Here is a 5,478-nt window from a genome sequence, read left to right as displayed (position 1 = left end):
AAACTGTTCACAAAATTATCAAAAAAAAAATTCGGAAAAAATGGTCAGGAAATAAAATGATGTTCATGATTTTGAATAAATGATCGTGTATTCAAAACATATTCGGGAATCTGGAAAAAAATGTGAATTCAAAAAAAATAAAATAAAATTTTGTTCCCCAAATTTTTTAAAAAAGTTTGTCGATTCAAAAAATGTTTGTTGAGTCAAAAAATGTTAATTAATTCAAAACCGGTTCATACATATAAAAAAATTGTAAACAAAACTAATGTTCATGATTTGTTGAGAAAATCAAAAATTTCAAAACAAAATTGTCGATTAAAAAATTGTTCACTGATTCAAAAGTATTTTATGTCTAGGATTTGATTAGTTTTTCGAAAATCTTTATATATCTTGGCGTTGGTAGTAGTTCGTGGTCAATGAGATTTATTTTTAAAGTTTTAAACGTTCCCTTGCAGAACATAATGATAAGTGTGGCATGCACTGGCAAATTCATAGCCTTGGGATTTACCGCGGAATGCATTGTGATCACGTGGACATCGTCATCGGCTAGGGTGAGAAAAATAAATAAATGGCAACATGATGAGCCATTATGTTAAAATAGAATATGCTCATACATCAAGATATTGTGTCATACTTATTTGGTGAGCCATAATTTTTTGTCTCCTGTTGCAACGCACGGGCATATGTGCTAGTCCTGCCAATATGAGGGAGAGATCATCAAATCATGTGATTGGGTACCGGAGGTGGTACGGTAAGGTGATGCAGCTAAGACACAGCGAGAGAGAAAAAGAGCAATTACTGATAACTTTCTGTTACTTTATTCAATAGTCAGGCCTAAACACCCTCAAACTGATCTACTCCCTCCGTTCCCAAATATTTGTCTTTCTAGAGATTTCAACAAGTGACTACATACGGAGCAAAATGAGTGAATCTACACTCTAAAATATGTCTACATACATCCGTATGTTGTGCCCTTTTGAAATGCCTAGAAAGACAAGTATTTCGGAACAGAGGGAGTATCATCCTTAAGACATACTACAAACTCTCATCTTTAGAAATTGAACCCGAGCCGTTGCGCACCTAGGGGAGGGCCCACCACCTATAACACTGCCTCGGTAAAAACAGATTATGGGAACACATCCTGACTGAACCACATATTTCGAAGCTGCTTTTTTCTTAACTTCTCTGTACCTAGAGAAGGTACAAGGGGATTGGCCTCCTGGCCTCCTGGTCGTATTTTTCATCAGAAAAAACCTTCATCCCTGTCACACCATCATCTGATTCTTCAACACCCTGTTAAATAGCATAATAGGAGCATCTATCATCACCAAACTGTCAACAATTTAATTATTCTAGACAAAAGAGCAACGCAAATTCAGTCCTCTAAATGCTGTGGATAATGCCAAGTTTCAGACACCAAGAGGTAACATTCATGTGAATTAGGGTCATACATTATACTATACCTCGTAAAAATGTGCATCAGCATTGGGATTAATACACTTGGCACGTTTACTTACTTGTTTTACTCCTCCACATCTTGTAGCCATAATGCGCTCATAAGCTTCATCGAGCATATCCTCAAGTTGAGCTTCATACCTGGATTGAAGGATAAGAATTACCTATCAATGGGAATTAAAATAAACTTTGAAAATGGTAAGAATTCATGACCATTTTATGATATTATTTTTGGTGTGGGCCTCTGAAAGTTCACCTCTACAGTTCTTCATCAGAATCTACGGCCTCGTCAGAGTCCTCATCAGTTTGAGTTTCTTCATTCTTACTGTCTCCATCTTCTCCTGACTCAACAGCTTGAGTTTCTTTTCCACCCTATAATAAAGCACACATAAAAGCCATATATTTATATATTGAGTTCACAAGAACAAGCTAAATAGGCCAATCATTCGATGAATAAGAAATCATAACAGAAGCAAACTTACTCCTACAATTGTATTTTACTACTGATGATGACCACAAAAAAAATCTGGGAGCAGGAAGCATTTTTCTGAGCTGCAAAGCAAACGCAGGTAGATAGGACTACAGAGACATCAGCATACCTTTATATCACTAAGAAAAAACAAGTCAGGGTCGCCGTAACAATATTCTGTAGCATCAATTTGCATTCTTATTGCCTTGTGTGCTTTATCCTGGAATGAAGAGACATAATAGCACACAATTCAGATTAATGCGACACATGCAGCAAATATAGCATCTATATTTTGTAATGGAAATACCTTTGTCTGACGTCTTGATTGACGCTTATTCTCTCTCCTTTCCTTTATACTAATGACACTCATAAGTTCCTCCATTTCCCGTAAAAGTTGGTCATCATCTTTGCCCTTCGTGCCCATCGCGGTACCATCAGCCGTTGCTATAACTTGTGGACATGAAAGTGCAGTCCTTATGCACATGCGCCATCTAACACAATTGTACATCAGTTTCATATGAGGTTGGCAGGACCAACCTCTAAACATGCCTAACTAATAGACATGTTTGGTTAATCACAATCTACAAATTACAAGATAAAAAAGAGTTGGAGAAAGATACTTCAGGATATATTTCAAGCTATTTTTATCGATCAGAAGTAAATTCTCGCAAAGCCATATTATCTGGAACACACAAAGAGTATAAGCAGCCAAGATTATAGCTATAAGATAGAAGAGAAGCTATGCAAGGAATGTATTACTCCACTACCTCATCCGTAGTAAGCTCATGACTCTTGATAGGCAGAGATGCTGGATCATCAAATGAAATCGCCGCAAAAGAACCAAGAAACTCAAGTGGTGTCTGGGTGTTACACCATATAAAATCTGATGCTAGGCCAACCTGCAGCCACCATTTCCTACATAAATCATATAGAATGGAAAATTAGCTCAGTATTTCTCAATCCCACAAACTGGACTATAATGGAAACCTTGGAAGGATATATCCTACAGACAAAAAACCAAGCCAGGATTAGCATCATTATTTTTTTGAAAAGGAGGATCACCCCGGCATAGCATCAAATGTGAAGTTGCTCTTTCAGAAAATGGAAGCATTTGTTACCCCCGGCCTCTGCATCCTTAGATGCATATAGCCAATCTCGTTTACTACTTAAAAAGACAGAATCAAGTATGAAGTTACTAGGCTCAAATTCGAAATTCTTAACTGCTCATTTAGCATCATAATAAGAGTTAGCGAAGACGGCCATCAAAGTAATGCTCAATTACTTTCTACTCCCTCCGTCCCATAATGTAAGATGTCGAAAAACGTCTTACATTATGGGACGGAAGGAGTAGTAATCATGGTTTTGAGAGTGGTATGGCGAGTACTAATGGTGACCCCCATCATAATTTCATTACACTTACCATGTACACAACACAAACACAACCAACCACTAGCAAATGAAATCACAGCACACATTCAAACCTAGTATAACGCTTAGCATTGGCGCATCCATAGCATTTTGCGGTGATGCGCGGATGCCTTGACAACACCAATTAAGTAGAATCTGGATTAGCAGAAGGAATACCCACCGACCTCCAGCCCGTCTCTTCGGCTGCACACCAAGAATCCGCAACATTAAGGGGATGCTAACACAAGAAAGAACAGAAATCAAGCAGGTTATTGGGATAAACAATATCTCAACGTGATACCTTGCTCTTCTCTGCATCCACACTCAACAAGTGCAAGTGCTTCAAATCAAGAAGTTCTGGCTGAATCTTTGCAGGGGATTTATATTTCAGACAGACGAGGTAAATTTCAGCTGGTCTGCGCCGACTTGCTGAAGGTCTAGTGAACTCAACTCTTTCAAATAGCTGCAAGTGGGCACATTTGATTTGATGAATTGGTGAAATTGTATGCAATGAATAGCAAATGGAAACGAAATGTGATCAAAACGCACCTGCTTGAGACAGAACATGACAGCATGGTAATCTTGACACCTAAAGAACTGCAAAAGAGAAAAAAATAACTGATTTGAGATGTGGACTTCACACCAACACTAATTCCTCATGCGTGATTTCGATCATATGTTCATATATACCTTGGTGATGAAGGCGCCGCCGGGGGAGAGGAACATGGTGGCCTGCCGGACGGCGTTGATGACGAGGGCTGACTGCGTGGTCAGGGCCTCCGCCTGTGCCGCCGATGTGCCGGCGCCATCGCACACCGAGCGGTTTCTTCTCTTTTTGCTCCGTACATCGCCATCGTGGAGGACGACGTCAAAGGCCGCGATGCCCCTGGAGTCCATGAGCCTGCGCACTTTGGAGCGGCACTTGGGAGCGGTGATGTCCTCCTTGAGGAGACCAGCGCCGCGGATTGGGCGGATGGGCGCGAGGTGGCGCGGCTGACGGCGAGCAGGGTCCAGCCCCCCGGCGCGGCCCCGAGGTCGAGCACTGCGCGCGCCGACGGAAAGAACCGGAAGCGCTCGTCGAGCTGGAGCAGCTTGCAGGCCGCGCGGCTCCGGTGTCCTCGCTCCTTTGCCAGGTGGTAGTGCTTGTCCTTGGGCCGCTGCTTCTTCCCCTTCGGTTCACCCTTGGGAGGCATGGCTGTCGCTCGCCGCCGCCGCCGCCGCCGTGCGTTCGAGCTAGGGCTTTCGGGTGCGACACGTTCGTGGAAGGCGCGAGGCTGGGACGCTGGGTTCCCTTTCACATTTTCCTTATTACTCCCTCCGTTCCTAAATATTTGTCTTTCTAGAGATTTCAACAAGTGACTACATACGGAGCAAAATGAGTGAATCTACACTCTAAAATATGTCTATATACATCCGTATGTGGTAGTCCATTTGAATCTCTAAAAAGACAAATATTTAAGAACGGAACGAGTATTATATATGCATGCATCCCAAAATAACCTGGCTATAGGTGTATCCTAAATTCCTAATTGAAAAATATATCATGACTTCAGTGGTCTTAGGTGCTAGCTATTTTTCGAAGTTGCAATTTAGTTTTTTCACTAGAAGAACACCAAGGTCATTTCTTCGCGAAATTTCACACATGAAAACAACATTCAATTATGTTAGCCATGAATAAGTTTGAGAATTATTTGATATTTCTGATAATTTTTAAAATTAAAATGCTACTACCTCCATCCCAAAATATAAGAACGTTTTTAACACTGGCATAGTGTCAAAAACGTTCTTATATTCCGGGACAGAGGGAGTATATAGGGTGTGTGTAGAACCATGTCCCAAAAATCTGCACCGCTCAGGTATCTCCTTACTCTATATGCTTTGCATCGTTACATGTCATATGTCATAAGGCATCCTACCAAACTGGTAATAAAACCTTCACACATAGTTCATGAGAAACACATAATTTGATAGTAAAAATACACAAATAGAAGTAGCTGCATCAAACACCGTCGGTGGTATTGCGAGTGACCATCATAGCTTACATAGCATCCACATAGTTCTTTTGATTCTCATACATAACAATTCTGTCACATGACATGGATCTAGGACTCCCCGGTAAACATGCTCAAGTCAAGCTTCTCTGCCTC

General features: G+C 40.9%; 1 pseudogene; it reads right to left on the bottom strand.

Annotated features, from left to right (window-relative positions):
* Window positions 1-955: 955 nt before the first annotated feature.
* Window positions 956-4,540, bottom strand: LOC123116801 (pre-rRNA 2'-O-ribose RNA methyltransferase-like; annotated as a pseudogene).
* Between the last annotated feature and the right edge of the window lie 938 nt (window positions 4,541-5,478).

Source organism: Triticum aestivum, chromosome 5B (assembly GCF_018294505.1).
Source record: "Triticum aestivum cultivar Chinese Spring chromosome 5B, IWGSC CS RefSeq v2.1, whole genome shotgun sequence".
Taxonomy (NCBI): domain Eukaryota; kingdom Viridiplantae; phylum Streptophyta; class Magnoliopsida; order Poales; family Poaceae; genus Triticum; species Triticum aestivum.
Note: the sequence above shows the minus strand (reverse complement) of the source record. Positions and strands in the feature narration are given on the sequence as shown.